General features: G+C 45.3%; 1 protein-coding gene across 3 annotated transcripts in view; it reads right to left on the reverse strand.

Moving 5' to 3' along the window:
* The window catches only part of ELMO1 (engulfment and cell motility 1), a 526,031-nt gene that overhangs the window by 408,704 nt on the left and 99,080 nt on the right, over positions 1–18,247 (reverse strand). Inside the window, exon 1 of one of the 3 annotated variants that reach the window (XM_044246379.1) lies at positions 15,392–15,488. The exons of the other annotated variants lie outside the window; for them this stretch is intronic. The gene's annotated coding sequence lies outside the window, so the exon portion shown is untranslated. Of the gene's footprint in view, positions 1–15,391; positions 15,489–18,247 lie in introns of those variants that run through there. 3 annotated transcript variants of the gene reach the window in all.

Here is an 18,247-nt window from a genome sequence, read left to right on the forward strand (position 1 = left end):
TTTTTGTTTCTTAAGATTTATTCCTCCGTTTTAATTTTAACTCTTATTCTCCAAAAGAATTCCTTTATTGAACGTCATTTGCCCAAAACAGTAAGTCCAGAAAGCTAATTTCCTATACAAAAAGATTTGTTTATCTACTTTTCATAAAATCGGCTAGGTTTCTGAGGATAGCCAAATTCCCTAGCAATTCATTTTTAATCTCCGTCTCTGGCAACACTCTCTTCTCTCTAGTCCTTAAAGTGGGTGTTGGTCTTTTGCTTTCCTTTTTATTATCTCTCCCTTGCCTTTAATGAAATGCCAGTATCATAAATTCCTGAATCCATGCCTCTCACTCTGACCCCGCTTCTAAGGTCTGGTGCAGCATTTCTGACAACCCCGCGGATGGATCCACGTGGATCCCGTCATCCCTTCAGGCTTAACACTTCATCTTCTTCCTTCCTAAACCAGATCCTCCTCTTGGCTCCCTTTTATCTCAAAAAATAAATGATTCTCCCACCCAAGCCACATGGCTCCTTGATGGCTCATCAGGAATCCCTGCTTGTTTATTTCGGAGGGGGCAGAGTCCAGCCTGCCTCGAATCTCATTCCCTAAGACAGCCCTGTGGCTCTCCCACTTCCATGTCCCTTGACGGGGACAGCTCCTATTTACCACCTGTCGCTGTCCTTTGGCCGAGGCCCCTGGCCTGGAGGCTTATATGGCCCCAGTGCTCCCCTCGGGGCTCTCAACTCCATGGTGCCCACGCTGCTGCCTTGATGGTGGCCCGGGGAGGCTGGCCGCACCCCAGCCCACATGACTCCATGCCTAGGAGCACCTCTAGACTGCAGACCACGGTTCTCGCCTCTGACATTTGCTTCTCAGGAACACCTTATCCTAAAATGGACAACCCCGCAAACGAAGCCTGGCTTCACTGAAGCCGCACTCATTTCACATGTTTTTAATGACCCAAGGTCGGGGGGCTGGGGGGAGGGGTGGGCGGGAATCCTTCTGGGATGACATTAAGTTAACAGACCCCAGAAAAGCACTTAGAATGATGAATTTTTATCCTTTCCCCGCTTTCGGAGATCTTGCCTCAACTCGGGAGTTCTCCAAACAACTTTAGAAAACGACTTCCTGGGCTTGAGCCCCCCCCACTTCTGCGGCTCGGGGTTTTGTAACCGGAGGCTTATGACTTCCCTCCGTGTTTCCGTCTTCTTTCCCTCGCACCCTGCGGTGCCGTGAGCCTGACTTGAGACAGCCCAGGTGGAAGCTCTGTGACAGCACCCGGGACAGAGGACGGCTCTGCACCGCGCGCGATGAACAGGCTCTTTGCAGGTACTTTTTTGGGTTTTGTTTTTTTTTTAAAGCTGGTTACATAAGGACATGGACGAATACCCAATTCCTCTTTTTCCCTTGAGAGACTCCGGCCCCGTTGTTGCCTTTGGCTCTCCTCTCCTCCTGTTCTTCCCTCTTCGGCTCATTTTCATTTCGTCGGCCCTCTCGATTCTGCTTGCTCTGGAGGCCGGGACGGCCTCCAAGACATCTCGGTCACCTCCCAGGCGAGTGGATGCCAGACGCCCCAATGGCATGCAACTAACGCATACCGTTTGATTAAGAACTCATCTTCTTTTTCCAGACGTTTAGCTCCGTTCCCTTTTTTCTGGTCCCTTTCCGACTGCCGCTGATGCTCAGGCAGGAGCTAAAGATGGAACGTCGCAAGAGGGAAGCAGAAGCAATCCCCGACCCCCGCCACGCATCGGCCCTTCCATATGGCCGTCGCCTTGCAGTCCTTTAATTGCAAAACTGTTTTCCGCAAAAACTTTAAAGTTTTTTGGTCCTAGACTCTTAAAACGCCTTTCTCCAATACTTTAAAGAATGTGGCAGATGCTTTATTCTGACACTTTGAGGCGATACAGCACAGCACTTGGGATTCTACTTTGCTTTATAAACGGAAATTTATTGAACATATTCTGCACGGCAGTGATGAGTAATGTTGGCCCAGAAAGAAAAGAAACCCAGCTCTCAAACGTCAGGACATCTCTGAGAAGGGAAACGCATGTTAACTACGACTTAGCCTACAATAGGATTTAGAGAAACTTCAATATACGATAACCAGCCTCGTTCCAGAGGTGCCTCCTGACATTGTGTCAATGACACCAGTCATCTTAGAACAGCTCTAGCTTCCCCCTCGCGAGCCCTATAACTACTCTCCATGCTTCGGAGCCGCACACCTTTCGTGTGGAGGAATCTGATGCTCTCTGAGGGGTGTGTGTGCTTCTCTATTTACGAATAGCAGCCTAAATAACCTGAAGAATGACAAACACACACACACACACACACACACACACACACACATACACTTTTCTGGGGCAAATTTAGCTGTTTCTTGGAAAGCAAGTATTTTGACAACAGTTCCAATGTGAGTCACTGACACAAGATTGCAGGAATTGTCAGAAGTGTCAGAGGGGCTCACAACGATAGCTCCAATATAGTAAAACCCTGTGTATCATGTTAATTTTAAAGACTGAAAGTTGACAGGCTATGCCACCTATTTCTTGACAAATGAGGATTCGTTTCAAAAATGGTTTCCTTATAATGACTTGTTCCAAGCTTCATGAAACTAATTAAATATTATATTTTGGCCATATAAAGTATAATCTTTGTGTCATAAAAATCACTGGACTGTGTCGATGAGCAAAGACATAAATAATTAGCACTCTTCTGTGTTAGTGGGTTAAAGACAAGTGATGAAACCTTTCTCTTTTAGGTAGTCTAATACACTTCCCAGCAGACATTGTATTTCTCTTCAATTATAAGGGAAACAGCAATTTTCGAAAGTGACAAAAACATAAAAATGAACAATGTAAAAATGAAGCACCACTCATATCCATTATCTACTGTGATTCTCCTTCCTAGTCCTTGACTAGTTTATATCGTCCTAGTATCTATGTTGCTAGAGATACAAGAAACAAATTTTTTCCCCAAATTTCAATATCTCAAACAGCAACAACAATCAATTTCTCCATTCCTATACACCCCTCAACCTTATTTAATATCAGTCCTCTCCAAGAATTATGCCCAGACGAGTCTCCGCCGGCCGGCACACCGCTTTACTCCAGCACGCACTTGCAACCGAGTGTCCTCCTCTATGTGAAAAGGAGGGATTCACTCTGCAAACCAAGTCAGGTCTGATGGTCTGTCTACCCTCACTCATGGGAAACAGGCTACTTACTCTGTCAAGTTCATATGTGAAAGGTGATTAGTATTTATGTTCATGGTTTAAAATCTAAAAGGCAGGGCCACCTGGATGGCTCAGTCAATTCAGTGTCTGCCTTTTGCCCAGGCCATGATTCCGGGGTCCTGGGATCTAGGCCCACATCAGGCTCCACAGGGAGCCTGCTTCTCCCCTGCTGCTTGTGCTCATTTGCATGCTCTTTTTTCCTTTCAAATAAACAAATAAAATCTTTAATAAATAAATAAAACTTAAAAGGCAGACAGGCTCAGTATGATAAACGGAAATGCCTATCAACCCCTGTGGATAGGGTATTATCAGACCAAGTGGGTAGACACCAGAAAGCCAGATAAAGCTCTGAAGGCAAAGTAAGGTTCAGGTTCAATTTAAACACAGGATTAGGAAGGTTTACCAACAGCAAAGCAACCGAGACTGGACATAGGACCGCAGTCAAAAGCACACTGGCAGGAACTGGTGGTAAAGGGAGTTTTAAGAAGTGAGTTTAGTTTTTGTAGTTTTTCCCCACTTTCACTTCTTGACTCTGTTTGCCATGTGGTGGGCTTCCTTCTTGGTGAGTGGATGCACTAAGTCCAATTCATCCTTCTTTCTTGAATGGAAATGGATGTGCTAAGACATCTGCCAGCAAGCAGTAGAAGGACATGGGCTTCCAGTTGTCAAATATATGCCCCAGGAACAGGACAATGACAATCGAAGGCTGAACCCAGCCTTGAAGAATAATAAAACAGGCTCTTCTGCAACTGTCTGGAATATGCAAACAAGGGCTACAACCTCACACACTTTTTCTAAAACTCCCCTACCTTTGCCATATCACCAACCCAGACTTCTCTTATCTATCATCACTTGGCCAGTCTTACTGACCCTGATGATAATAGTAGCAACTGGTTGCTGGGGGGAGGGGGGAGAGAAAGGGGAGAGGGAGAGGGTGGTTGGGTTACAGACATTGGGGAGGGTATGGGCTATGGTGAGTTCTGTGAAGTGTGTAAACCTGGTGATTCACAGACCTGTAGCCCTGGAGCTAATAATACATTATATGTTAATAAAATTTTTTTTTTAATTTTTAAAAATTTAAAAAAATTTTTAAAAATAGTAGTAGCAACTTACTGAGTGACTCCCATATTTCCCTACAAGATGGTATTACTGAGTCTATTTTATAAAAGAGAAAACTGTATGAGGATCTTGAGATATTAAGTAGCTGCTCAAAACTTCAAAGCATATGAAGCAAAGTCAGAACTTGAATCAGACCTATATAATTCCAGAAGCCTTGCTCTTTAACTCCGGCTCACATCTGGAGTCCCAGCAACTGTGAACAAGCCCAAGTGCCCAGAGCTAACCCCCAAAGGGAACGGTGCTGGAATTATGGACAGGCTGGCACATAGTGAATTCACAATAGATATGAGTTAAGGCACCATGTGTTAGCACTACCGTGAGAACAGTAGATGACCCTTCATCATGCATTACTCACGTATGCCATGATGAAATCCTAAGTTAACAATGAACTTTTCTTTTATTTATTTATTTATTTATTTATTTATTTATTTATTTGAAAGAGAGAGAGGCATGAGCAGGGTGGAGGGGCAGAGGGAGAGGGAGAAGATTCCCTGCTGAGCAGGGAGCCCAATGCAGGGCTTGATCCCAAGGACCCTAAGATCATGACGAGTCAAAGGCAGACGCTTAACTGACTGAGCCACCCAGGCACCCCAATACTGAGCCTATTTTTTTAAGGTGTATTTATTTGTTTGAGAGAGAGAGAGCATGAGTGCATGCGTACATGACTGGGGAAAGGGGCAGAGGGATAGAATCTCAAGCAGATTCTCCACTTAGTACAGAGCCCGATGAAGGGCTCAATCTCATAACCCAGGAGATCACAACCTGAGCTGAAACCAAGAGTCGGACATACAACCCACTGAGCCCCAACACTAAGACTTTTGATATCCAGTAGAATTCTCTGTGCTCAGTTCCCCTTCTTATCATAGGCTCAAATCCACATCCCCAGTGTTCACTTCACTGTAGTCCCCTTCTGCCTCAGGCTATTTTCACTTGAGTGTGTATCCTTCCAAAACCTCAAACTCAAACCCTTCCCCCACAACTTTCTCAATTTCCAACTTTTACTCATCTTCTAGTTAGCCATAAAGCAAGTTTTCAGTCAACATTACAGCTTCTCTGCCCTTCCTATTATTTGTCAGCCCTACCCCGTCAATCTCATGGGTAACTCTCTAAACTTTCTTCTTTATTCTGCCCAAGGGTACAGAGAAGCAATTAAAAGTAGATGCTCAGGGCAATTCTGGTTGAAGGTACAGTAAATGCAAAGGCATGGCTTAATGGATGTTTGTGTGGCCTATGGAAGAGCTGACAATGTCATCATATGCACAAATGGGAGAGAGGGAACCAAGAAGCAAGCCAGAGGCAAAAGATGCCTAAACAGTTTGGACCTATCATGAGTTTTTAAGCAGGAAAGTGACATAATCAATCATGCATTCTCTAATGATAGGTGACTGCCCTGGTGGCCAACAGAACAGATCAGTGTACAAATTGGCCTGTACTGAAACCCAAAGAAAATATGAAAAGACTTACAACCATACAGATACCTGCCTTATTCTCCTGAATCTATTTGTCAAATTCTGGACTGTAAGTCCATTTAAATATCCTTCCGCTAGTGTTTTCTATCATGATAGCTGTCACTACCATTTGCCCAGCTATTCCCGCAAGAAATCTTGAAATCATCAGCATATCCCCTCTCCCTTAACTCCCCATCACATAGAATCAATCATCAGTTTCCTGTTAATTTAATCTTCTTATACATCTTGATGAGACATGTCTCACTTCTGTCTCCCATCACTACCGTAAGCTACAGCCTATCACTTCTTGCCTGGACTATTGCAAGGACTGCCTAATTAATGTCTCTTCGTTCATTTTCTCTCTCACAAAACATAAAGAGAAAGACAGCAAACATATTTCTCCCCTCGGCTGAGATTTCAGTGTAACTGGACAAAAATGAACTCTACCATTCTGCTTTTCCTTCTGAAAATAAACTGCAGATTGTAGGCTGCCTTCTAGTTAGAATTCAGCAGAGAAATCTTCAAAGTACAAATCATACTGTGTCGATCCCCTGCTGATAAACCTTTCCTTCCCCTGTGGCTCCTGGACAAAGTATTAAGTCCATTTAGCTACTCAGAGCAGAGCGTCTACTCATCCAACCAGCCAAAACCAGAGCCCCTGTTCTCTCCCACTGTGGAATTTCACTTCAGTTCCAGAGAGGTAGGATATTAGCCAAGGTCTGCTCAAGTATTGCCTTTCCACCATTCAGTCCGTTCTTTATTAATAGAACTGCCCATTAGACATAGGCCAAAATCCCTTAATGTACCCTTTCAACACAACTTCACGTTCATATTTTTCATTCTTCCATCTTTTGGGTTATGTCCTGGCCGAAGTGCTCATTTTCATCTTCCAAGTTATCAATTCTCCCTTCAGCCAAATCTACTCTAAGGCTACTTTGTCAATGCATTTATTGTTTTTATTGATCTTTGATAGTTTTTTTTTATATTTCACTTACCATATGTGTATTTTCCATTTCTAAGATTTCTAGTTAGTTCTTTCCCACATCCATATAGTCCTCAATGTACATCTGCCTACTTTGTACTCATAATCTCCTGCTTGTGTAGACATTGCCCTCTCTCTTTTAAGAGTTCTGCCTTTGGGGCATAGCTGCCACACTAATGAATAAGTCCTCCCTTGTTGGTCTCTCTCTTCCTCCACATGGCCCAGAGAGAACAGGGCTGGCCAGAGCCAAGCCACAGACTCAAAGAAGAGGGACTAGAGGCGGCAAGTTCTCAGAGGTAACTGATTGGACAGCAAAGCTAAGGGAGAGAGTAGGGCCCAGGAGGACACACAGTTTCAGCTTTAGCAAACTGAATGTATATTCACATCTATCACTAGGAAGAGGAAAACATGAAGTTTCTGAAGCAAAAGTACACAGGTTTTGGAGGAGAAGGAACAATAAGGACAGTTCAGAATACTGAGTTTGTGGAGCAAGGGACATACAGATGGGCAAGGCAAATGGGCTGAGAGTCAGTTGTTTATATGGGTCAGGAGGTCAAGAAGGAAGTGAGTTGGAAATGATCAGCATCTTCCTTCAAACCCAAACAGATCACCACAAACTTGTCCCAGAGTAATGACCCATCCACAAAAACTCTGTTTTGGGGGGTTTTATGTTTGTTTGTTTGTTTTAGAGGGGAGAGGAGCAAATGGAAAGAGAGAGAGAATCTCAACTGGGCTCCATGCCCAGCTCGGCCTATGGTGGGTCCTAGGCAGGCCTCAATCTGGTGACCCTGAGATCATTAGCTGACCCCAGTCAAGAGCCGGACACTTGGGATGCCTTGGTGGCTCAGTCAGTTAAGCAACTGCCTACAGTTCAGTTAGTGATCCTGGGGTCCTGGGATCAAGCCCCACTTGGCGGGGGGGGGGCCAGGTCCCTGCTCAGCAGGGAGTCTACTTCCCCTCTATCTCCCACTCCTAGTGCACTCTCTCTCTGCCTTTCTCTCAAATAAATACATAAAATCTCTTTAAAAAAAAAAAAAAGAGTCGAGAGGCGCCTGGGTGGCTCAGTGGGTTAAGCCTCTGCCTTCGGCTCAGGTCATGATCCCAGGGATGGAGCCCCACATTGGGCTCTCTGCTCAGTGGGGAGCCTGCTTCCCCCAGCCCCCTGCCTGCCTCTCTGCCTACTTGTGATCTCTCTGTCAAATAAATAAATAAAATCTTAAAAAAAAAAAGAAAGAAAGAGTCTGACACTTAAGCGCTGGAGCCATCCAGACGCTCCCACAACCATTTTGAAAATGGATACATCTTATCTCAAAGCCATTTGGTTGTGTTTTGACTATGGATGGCTTTGATGAAAGGACAAAAATAAATCTTTATAAAGTCAATTAATAAAATGTAATAATATATTTAGAATGCATAGTGGGAACAAGGAAAGGTATGTTTCCTCTCACCACAGCCACCCCATTGCAGAAAGATTTCCCTGCAGAAATCCACCTAGAAACCAAACTAAAATCCGCAATTCATTCTCAGAAAGAAAAGCGGAATGCTAGAGTTCATTCTTGCTCAATTAAACTGAGCTCTTGGTTGACAGGAGAAATACGTTTGCCGTCTTTCCTCTTCCAAAGCGTGGCAAACTCTATTTTATGAGGTTAGATAGACTCTGTCACGCAGAGAGAAAGAGCTAAAACCAGAAAGGGAAGTAGCCTGGTCACTCCATTTTAAAGAAGTTTAAGAAATAACTGCTAAAATGCCAAAGCCAACAGGTTCAAAAATCAGATGAGGGATGACCATTCCCATCACAATGTCATCCTACCTTAGGATGACATCACAGAAAGCACTAGCACAGCATCGCCTGGGCTTTGGTGCATCTTTGTCATGTGGAATGGAAGGCGCTCTTGCAGGTGCTATTTGGACTCTGAGAGCGAGGAGAGGCAACGAATTAGTAGGACCATTCTACGGTTCAAGGTGTGAGGCACCTGCTGAAGGCTACTGTGGGAGCCAGAGGTGTCACCAGCACAGAGCATCAGAAATCCAGAAGGCCAGGGACGCTTGGGTGGCTGTCAGTTAGGCTACTGTCTTTGGCTCAGGTCATGATCCCGGGGACTTGGGATCAAGTCCTGCATTGGGCTCCTTGCTCAGCAGAAAGCCTGCTTGTCTCTCTGCCTCTGCCTGCTGCTCTGCCTACTTGTGCACGCTCTCTCTCTCTCTCTCTGACAAATAAATAAATAAATAAAATCTTTAAGAAAGAAAGAAATCCAGAAGGTATCACAACAGTGACTTCCAAATCTGGGTCCCAGAGCACTAGCATCACCGGGGAGCTAGATAAGAACAGGAACCCCTGGGCCTCCAACTGTACCTACAAACAATCCTCTCCGTATGTCCAGTATGTTTCACACACAATTCCAGTGCAGAACCAAGCTTGGGAACGACTGATTCAGTCCATTCACAAGAGAGAAATTTGTCTGTTGCCCTGGGGACATTTGGCAATGTCTAGAGACATTTTTGGCTGCTCCAAGTGGGGGAGGGAATGCTACAGGCACCTGCTGGGTAAAGGCCAGGATACTGCTTGAAGCCTACAGTGCACGGGACGGCCCTCACAACTGAGAATCGTCTGGTCCAAAATGTCAGTGGTGCTGAGGCTGGAAATCCTCTAGGATTTCCGTCTAGGAAAATCACAGGACTTTTAATTTTTGCCATGCAAGGTTGGAACCTCCCATTCCAGAAATTCAGTCTCATTTTCCTGATTCTACAGAATGGTAAAATTGTTTATTGTGGTAAACTACACATAACATAGAATTTCCATTTTTAACCATTTTTAAACGTATGGTTCAGTGGTATTAAGTACGTTCCTCTTGTGCATTCTGTGTGCTATGCGATCTTAAAGTTCCGAATTCAAAACTTCTTATTTAGAGCTCAGCTGTCATTTTTGTGCACCAGGCTGTCCATATTTAAATGTCATGGGAATTATGGGTTTTCAGGCTACAGAACTGGCTTTAATGCACTCAAGGGGACATTTGTATTATTGTTTCCAATCTTGCGTGAAACGCATAAAGCTTGCAATCTTCTATGTATCACTCGGAAAAATTCATAATTGACTCCTAATGGTTACCATTATTAGGGAGAGTGCTGAGTGATTATCTCACTGAATCCCCACAATGCCAGGAAGGATGTACAAATATTGCCGATTCTTCCTTACAAAGCAGGAGGCCTGTCCCCAGTCACACAGCTCTTAAGCGACAGCCCAGACTTGGAGTCCATGTGAGTCTATCCCCAGTTTATGCTTGTAAGCAATGCCTGGCCTCAAAAAGACATCTCGCAGGAGGAGGTGGGTTCCTTCTGTAGTGACCCAGGCCACTTGCCACATTTTCCCTAATTAAAAAAAAAAAAAAACACCATCTTTGCTTTCACAACAGAATGCGTCCCTGGAGATCCCACCCTTAGCGGACAGAACAAGCAAATTGGCAATGGTGCATGTGTCTGCTCGAATCAGGCTGCTGTTGGTGGGGCCAGCTGGGGAGGGGGCAGAAGAGACGGAGAATCTGAAAAAAAAAAAAAAAAAAAAGGCCAGGCAAGTGAAAGAAGTCAGATGAAGACAAATGCTACACACAGTATCGCTTATAGGCGGAATTTTTTTTAGCTCACACTTACAGAAACAGAGAATAGAAAAGTGGTGGTCAGGGGCTGGGTGAGGGGCGTGTGTGGAGGAAATAGGGAGAAGCTGGCAAAAAAGTACAAACGATCATCCGTAAGATGAGGAAGGCCTAATGTGTAACGTGGTGAGTACTAACGTGGTAAGTACCGCTGATGACACTGTGTTGTCTAACTGAAATCTGCTAAGAGTAGAACTAGAACATTCTCTCTCTCTCACACACACACACACACACAGGACAAATATGTGAAGTGATGGACGTGTTAATTAACTCGCTGGGGGAGAAGACTCCCACAGTATATTTATACATCAGATCACTGTGATGTACACTCTAAATATCTTATAATTGTATATGTCAATATACCTTGATAAAGCTGAAATGAAATTTAAGAAAAGAAGAAGAAGAAGAGTTACCAGACAGATTTACAGTTCAGTAAAAATTGCCTGGGTTTTAGCATCATGTGGTCTTGGATTCAAATCAGGAGCTTCCCAGCTGTGTGACCTGAGACAGATTGATGAACCTGTGAAAAATTACAAACCGGGGAGTCTACAGCCTGCCTTAGTGGGCTGTAGTAAGGGCGTGGAAGAGTCCAGGCAGGGCCCACAGTATGTGCTGATCTCATGGCTCGTGTGATTGTCACTACTGCTACTGTCACTGTTACAGACAGAATGCGCGTCAAGTGCAACAGTGTAAATTAATTTCTGCAATTAACGAGCTTTAGGAAGGTCTTGGGTAAATCAAATTTATCCATATTAGATTACATCTTAAATAAACTACAGAAATAGGACAGTTGAGGGGGTAAATGCAGGTGGTCATTCTGTACATGCTTGCCTAAAAGCACATCATCTAGGTTTTCTTGTAGGGAAATAAAATCCCCAACCATATACGGGTAGGGAGGGTGCTACTATAATTCTTCTGTTTAGAGGATGGAGAATAGCCATGTTTTACTCTCATCCTTACTGCTCATAGTTCAAACCTAAAGCAGACACACGCAGAAACAGAAATCCATGTGAGGGATCATAGCTTACAAATGTACCTAAGACACAGGCTGACCAGAAGCATATAATCTACTTCAAAAGACATGCGTACATTTAAAAAAAAAAATGTAAGGAACATTCTGTGCAGAATATATTAACTGAATAACAGCTACAGGCAAAGGAAATGGTGTAAGCAATTAGGAGGATGGAGAAAGAACTGCATGATATCACACAAAAGAAGGTCTGAGTAGGAAGGAGGCTCTGGGCAGTGCTTCGCAAAGCCAGGACTTAAAGGAAGGCAGAGCTGAACACAAGGGCAGGAGGAATCCCAGCGGGGTGGGATTAGAGAGACTGTTAGAAAGAAACCACAGGTGATGAACCAGTACATAAGCGCACAGGAACACACTTCTGAAGGGGCAGCTTCTCTAAAGCAAGAGGGTACTTGAAAATCTCACACAGCACCTGCACATACCTTGAACCCTGGATGATATGAAGAGAAATCATCGAGCACAGATGGAGTCATGTTAAACAATCTGACTAAGTCTCCAGACCACTCAAGAATCACCTCCATGATTTTTTTTTCCCCCAATTGTGATACTCTCTTCAAACAGAATCTTTCCCCAAAATATCCAAAACCAACACAGGTCGATACAAGCTGTTGTTGCAGGAGTGAACGTGGAGGGCGTGGAAGCACACTGCATACAGCCCTCACCCCTGAAGCATCTGAGAAGGATCTTCGAGAAGGATCCAGCTGAGGCTGAAGATCATGCATGTCTCCCCATCATCATTTTGGGGCCCGAACCTGGGGTCTGTCTGGTACACAGATAATAGAGATGATCCAGACCCCTTGGTGGCCAGAATGGTGTGTGCTAGCTTTTTCTCAGTAGAAGAAGGCTCTATCTCCTTGTACGGACAGGACAGAGGAAACAAACCTGGGGTTATAAGCAACACATCCGATCCATCCGTCTTCTCCATGAAATAACTTCCAAAAGTCAGTCACATCTATGAGACCACCTTTCTGCAGGTTTATGTCTGGGCAGTTTCACCAACCACCTACTTGTGTTCCGTTGGCACGTGAGGGTTTATATACAGAATAATGTATCCATCAAACAGAGAAGGACTGACGGCCTGCCAGCCGGGCAGGCTAGTGACAGAGCTGGTATTACTTAGCTGGAAGTTATACTTAAAGCCCAGAGAGCACACGGAATCTAGACCAAGAGGATCAGTGTCAGTGTCACAGGGCTACGCATTGAGGCTGAGACAGATTTGGACAAAAGGAGAGACATGGAATCATGAAAGAAACTCACAACACCTAATCAGACAAGGGGAGAGAATCTCAGCTTAATGAAGGGAAGGGGGTGTTTCAAGAAGATGAGAAGGAGCAGCTTTGCCAAGTGTAACCAGGAGAGCAAGGCCAACCAAGGCAGAGCAAAGACCACTTGATTTAACGAAGCAGAAGACACTGTGGCCATCAGAGGGCAGCGCCGGGGAGAGGCAAGTTGTTACTCATCCTAAGATTAAGTAGACACTGATGCCACACAGGGGGTGGCATATACTGGCAACATTTAAATCAACTCGGAATGGAAAGACAAGAAATAAATCACATACTAGCAAGCGAATTACTAGGTCGAGAGAAGGGTCTTCCAAAGTAAGAACAGAAAAGCTTATTGGTGAACAGCCGAAGAGATGGGGTTGGGGCAGACTGAACGCCCTGGGAAGAAAGCAGGACCACACCTTTTCCCTGTTCTGCTGGCAGTGACGGGAAAGAGGACGGCAGGAGACAAAGGCGCCGTGGGCTCCGTGGAGGCAAACGCATCTGCAGAGGAGCTGCGAGGCACAGACAGGAGTAGAGGCTTTGTGGCCTCGATGTGCAGTTTGGGAAGAAAGCCGTGCAAGGACAGGAGAAACGGGAGGCCTGAGGAGCATGTGCAGGAGCAGAACAGCTGCTGCCCAGAGTGCTGGTGAGTAGCCAAGACAGGGAAGCAGCTATCACGGAGAAGTGCTAGGGAGCCAGAGAAGACTCCACAGCACAAACTGGCTGCGTGTCCCATTAGCATTCTCCCTTACTGCCAGGTGACGCCTCCCGCTTGTTCTTTAGCTGTGTCTCCTTCCTAAACACTAACAACAGTAGGCAAAGAAAGAAGGAGAAAGTGAGGGAACTGTTCGTGATGAAGGCGGGTAAAAAGGAAAACCAGCATGTCTCTTTTCCTTTCTTTTTTTGTTTTTTAAAGATTTTATTTATTGATTCGAGCGAGAACGTGAGCATGGGGTGCTGCAGAGGGAGAGAGAGAGAAGAAGACTCCCCGCTGAGCAGGGCTGAGCCAGACACGGGGCTCCATCTCAGGACGCCAAGACCACGACCTGAGCCAGAGTCGGACCCTCAACCTACTGAGCTACCCAGGCGTCCCACGTCTCCTCTTCTAACCGAATGAGAACGTGCTTACACTGGCAGCGATGCGGGCTGCCTTCACGGAGTGATGACCCTGGGCCAGGCAATGGCCTACATTCTGGTCGCACATTTCCTTTCACAGCAATCATGAAAGTGGAAAATGATGACGTCAGCTTTACAAAACGAGGAGACTGAGGCTCCGAGAGGGTGAGTGAGGCTCTCACAGAAACGGGGCCAGCCCCGTTTCGGGGTCCTGGAGCCTGGAGGGCATCGGTTAGGCCACCCTGGCTCTCGGCAGGACGCCTCTTGTTGGGAGTGGTTAGGGGCTCCATGCTCTTGACTGAGAGCTGGGCAGAAAGCGGGGAGATAACCAGACGAGTGGGCGGGCGCCCTTCAGGCTCAGCGCGCCCCCACACCCAGCCACGGCAGCCTCAAGTGGGTCCTGAGGGAGAAAGCCCAGCGACAGGCCGCGAAAAAGCAGAAGCCGCCAGTAAGAAGGCCAACGCGTGCTTTGACAGCTTCCTATGATAGCACAAGCACCACTCGGAGAAAGCCCTCAGGGCCTTTTCCTGCTGAGTGGAAAACACAGAAATGTCTCCTCACAATTTACAAAGAAGACAAACCAGTCTCCTGCGAGGAGCCGACATGCCCTTGAACCAAATGGGCATGGTTAGAGCAAGGCTGAGCAGATACGATCCCCACTCACCAGGAAGCGCCCTCTCCTAGTTATCCATTAATTAAATATCTACTTATTAAGGACGGACTGTTCTCTGGGCACCAGAGAAACAGCACTCAGAGAAGGAGCCATTTTCAGACTCCCGACTTTCTCATGAGCCCCTGAACCAGGACATGTGGGAGCCCCCCCCACCCCACCGCCCGCCCCATCAAACTCACTCAGTGCTCATCACGAAGCAGATAAAGAGCCCCCGCCCCTGGCCAATGGCACCAACTTCTCTGCACCTAGGCTGGGATTGGGCCATTTTCACAAGCTCCCTGGGTGATTTTGGGGCACACTCCAGGTCAAGTCAGACCACTGGTTTAAGTTAACATTCAATGACAACTCAGGTGACAAGTGGAAGGACACTCGAGGCTCTAGAACACGAGACAGCGATCCCTAACCCAACTCCCAGAAGCAGTAGCCACCCAGGGTAAAAAGGAACAAAGAGCTCTCTGAACAAAGGTAACATGCCAGGGGGAAGAGGCAGGGTATGTGACGCTCACTGAACATGGGAGATTAGAAGAAAATCCAAGTGGAGCACCTGGGTGGCTCAGTGGGTTGATCCTCTGCCTTCGGCTCGGGTCATGATCTCAGGGTCCTGGGATTGAGCCCTGCATCAGGCTCTGTGCTCAGCGGGAAGCCTGCTTCCCTTCCTCTCTCTCTCTGCCTACTTGTGATCTCTGTCAAATAAATAAATAAAATCTTATTTATTTATTTATTTGACAGAGAGAGAGATCACAAGTAGGCAGAAAGATAGGCGGTGGGGGAGGGGTGCGGGGAGCAGGGAAGGGAGAGGCTTAACCCACTGAGCCACCCAGGTGCCCCAAATAAATAAAATCTTTAAAAAAAAAAAAAGAAAATAAAAGAAAGAAAGAAAAACCACATGATACCAACACTGCCGCTAGGCTCTTCCTCCAACTCCAGCAAGGCAGGGCCATCAAGGGCTGGGATTCTAACTCTTTGTGTGAAGCAATGCCAGGAGGCCCACAATTTAGCCAACTGTTTAGAAGTTCAGTCATGAGAGTAAGGGAGGCCTGGGTTTGTGTCCTGGTCTCATGGACTGGCAAATCACTGAACTTCCAAGAATCTCAGTATCTGCATTTCTAAAACCGGAATCATCACCATGAAGGACACAAGGAATCATCATGTACCTTCTGATACAAGATCCCTGAGAAGGACACTTGTCATCTTTCTGGCAATTCGCCCCAAAATGCAAAACCTGGGGGGAAAGCATCAGAGAAATTGAAACTGAAGGACATCCCACAAAGCTGTACTGTGCTCTACAAAATTATCAAGGTCACAAAAGATAAAGAAAGACTAAGGAAACATTCCAGATCAATGGGAACCAAAGGGAAATGGCAATAAACATAATAATACATGATCCCGAAGGGGAAACTCCTCTGGGGAAATCACCTATAAAGGACATTACTGGGACAAGTGACAATTCCTGATTATGGGCTACGGACTCAGAGTTAGATGATAGTTTTGAACCAAGATTCAATTTCCTTGCTTTTATAAAGAGAAGATGGTTATATAAAAGAGAATGATTTTCTTCTTAGGAAAGACACGCCGAGTATTCAGGGGTAAAGGAGGGTGATGTCTCCAAATCACCCTTGGATGGTTCAGAAAAAAGATATATGTTAAAAAGAGAGAAAACCATAAAGCATATGAAGCAAAACATTAATAATTAAAGAATCTGGATAAAAGGCAGTCAGAGGCTCTTTGCCGTTTCTCCACTTGAAATTGTACTGAAATAAAGTTACTCCTCAAAACTATCAGGCCATGAAATAACAGGGAAAGACTGAGAAGCTCTCAAGGGCTGGAAGAGAGTGAGGAACGGTGATGACTGTATTACAGTGCGGCTGGCATTCCTGGATTAGATCCTGGAACAGAAAAAGGACATTAGCGGAAAAACTGCTGACATCCCAATCAAGTTGGAAGTTTAGTTACCAGCCACATGCCATTGTTAAAGAATTTTTTTTTTTTTTTTTTTTTTATTGGACAGAGAGAAATCACAAGTAGGCAGAGAGGCAGGCAGAGAGAGAGAGGGAAGCAGGCTCCCAGCTGAGCAGAGAGCCCGATGCGGGACTCGATCCCAGGACTCTGGGATCATGACCTGAGCCGAAGGCAGCGGCTTAACCCACTGAGCCACCCAGGCGCCCCACATGCCATTGTTAATTTCTTAGTTTGGGGAAAGGAATCCTGAATGAATGATAATATATATCCTAATATATTAAGATGTTAACATTAGGGAAAACTGACTGAAGGGTATATGGAAACGCTCCATATAACCTTTGCAATTTTTCTGTAAATTTAAAATTGTTCTAAAATATAAAAGATAGTTTTTTTAAAAAGTATCAAGAGAGAACAAAGAACACAGAACAAAGGCCATCGCCAAAGGCAAGAACAGGACACGGACTCCACAAACCCCGAAGAATGTCTATCAGGAGCTGCTGTCTTACAGCAGTGGTTCCCAAACACCAGGGGCCGGGGCAGAATGAAAAGGAAGTTATTTACTAAACCGCTGACTGAGCATCTCTTGGCAGAGGGTCCCCAAGAACATTTACACAAGTGCTCCAGGTGATTCTGAGGAGGCTCCGACTCGACCACCAGGTATCCAGCTCAGTACTTCCCAAACTTACCGACACACAGGATTTCCCAGGGATCTAGCTAACAAGCAAATTCTGGGTCAGGAGGTATGCGGTGGGGTTTGAGACTCGGCATGTCCAGGGAGCTCCCAAGTAAAGCCCAAGCGACAGTCCTCAACCACACAGATGGAGAAGACAAAGCAACAAGACAGAAGGGGTCTGGGTCCAGGACACTGGGGCATCATGGCAGCGCAGAACTGCCCATGTGGGTAGGAGAGGCCAACTCCTCTTTGAAACTTTGGCTCTCTCGGTTGTAGCCAAACTACTTCTAACTATATTGAGTTTGCACCAAGGAGTCCCAGGCGGATTTAAAAATTCAGCTCACACCCTCTCTCAAGCAGCACATGAAAAAGGACAAACATCTGTTAGCTGACACAAATGAGGATACAACTACCGGGCGGGCTTCTCTATCTGCGTGGGTTACTTCTAGAGCCTCACAAAAACTACCTCAGAGAGCGGTTAAAATGACCATGATGAGCTGGACGGATGACATCTTTTTTCACCACAATCCTAAAATTTTACCCTTTCTCACATCCACACTCAAGCTCAACTAATTCTGATGTGACCTTTATCATTTATTTTAATGAGTCTTTTGGACCTGCACAATGCCATACAACTCTTGCCGTATTCTTCAGCCAGATAATAAAATCCAACTGGGGGCAAAAAAGTATAGATCATAATCATAAAATAGTGCTGAGAGCATAAATAAGAAGTAGAGTTGCCATGGTACCCTAATTTTGAAAATGTCGAAAGCCATCTAGAATCCTACATTATTTGCGTTATGAAACCCAAAGTGTACATTAAGTCTCAACCTTTTATTTTTCTCCCCCTTAAATCATCTGCTCTGGAATGACAAAAGTAACCTTCCTGAGATAACCTGTAATCAAATCCAATCAAAGACGGTCAAAATCCAAGCTAAAGGATGCCTTTAAAGGTAAGGCCATTTAAAACATCTTCTGGATATTTCTTCATTCAGTCAATATTTGGAACATTCATTATATGCCAGACAATACACTAGACACAGTGCACTTTATACTGACAAAATTATAATTGGCTGGGATGCGAGACTCAGTCCTCTTAGACTGAAATAATCACCTCATTA

This window comes from Neovison vison, chromosome 4 (genome assembly GCF_020171115.1).
Source record: "Neovison vison isolate M4711 chromosome 4, ASM_NN_V1, whole genome shotgun sequence".
Classification (NCBI taxonomy): domain Eukaryota; kingdom Metazoa; phylum Chordata; class Mammalia; order Carnivora; family Mustelidae; genus Neogale; species Neogale vison.